We start from the raw sequence: 577 nt of genomic DNA on the forward strand, positions 1-577 counted from the left end.
CCCCGCCAGGCAGGCCCAGACCGTGCCCCGGGACAGGGAGATCCGCGGGCATTGGGTCCCCGACCCTGGCGGGCAGCCTGAAGGCTCAGGGAAAGGCAGACCCCACTCCCTGCCAGCTGCACCTACTCCATGTTGCCTACAACGCGCCAGCCACTGCTCCAGCAGAAGAGCCAAACGCGCCTCACCATAATCGCGGCTTTGCACCAACCTCTCTCCCTCGGATTCTCTTCTTTCTGCGATGTGCAAATAAATCCAGTCCCGATGCAAACTTTTTTCCTTCTTCCAAAACTCTGCTTCAGTCCAGCTTCCGAGGAATCGGAGAAAAACCGAGAGGAAAATTCGGAGCCAAGTCCCCCCCGCCGCTGAACACTCCGGGATTCGGGGCTTGAGACGACCCCCCTTCTAGGAGCGCACGCGGAGTATTTCCTCTTTTTTTCTCAATGAACAAGAGGCCGAAGCGCCAACAGCGAGTCTTTTCCTGGCAGATGAGCGAATGAGAAAAGAAACGGCCTTACAAAGAACCTAAAGCCAGATCGCCGAGACCTGCGGACAGGGCGCCTCGGAGCTGAGGCGGCGC

General features: G+C 58.6%; 1 protein-coding gene across 1 annotated transcript in view; it reads right to left on the reverse strand.

Moving 5' to 3' along the window:
- Spry2 (sprouty RTK signaling antagonist 2) overlaps positions 1 to 571 on the reverse strand; it is a 4,315-nt gene extending 3,744 nt beyond the window's left edge. The window contains exon 1 of the mRNA XM_010622387.3: positions 209 to 571. The gene's annotated coding sequence lies outside the window, so the exon portion shown is untranslated. The remainder of the gene's footprint in view (positions 1 to 208) is intronic.
- Between the last annotated feature and the right edge of the window lie 6 nt (positions 572 to 577).

The sequence above is a fragment of the Fukomys damarensis genome, unplaced genomic scaffold (genome assembly GCF_012274545.1).
Source record: "Fukomys damarensis isolate Sample0158 unplaced genomic scaffold, DMR_v1.0_HiC HiC_scaffold_6, whole genome shotgun sequence".
Taxonomy (NCBI): Eukaryota; Metazoa; Chordata; class Mammalia; order Rodentia; family Bathyergidae; genus Fukomys; species Fukomys damarensis.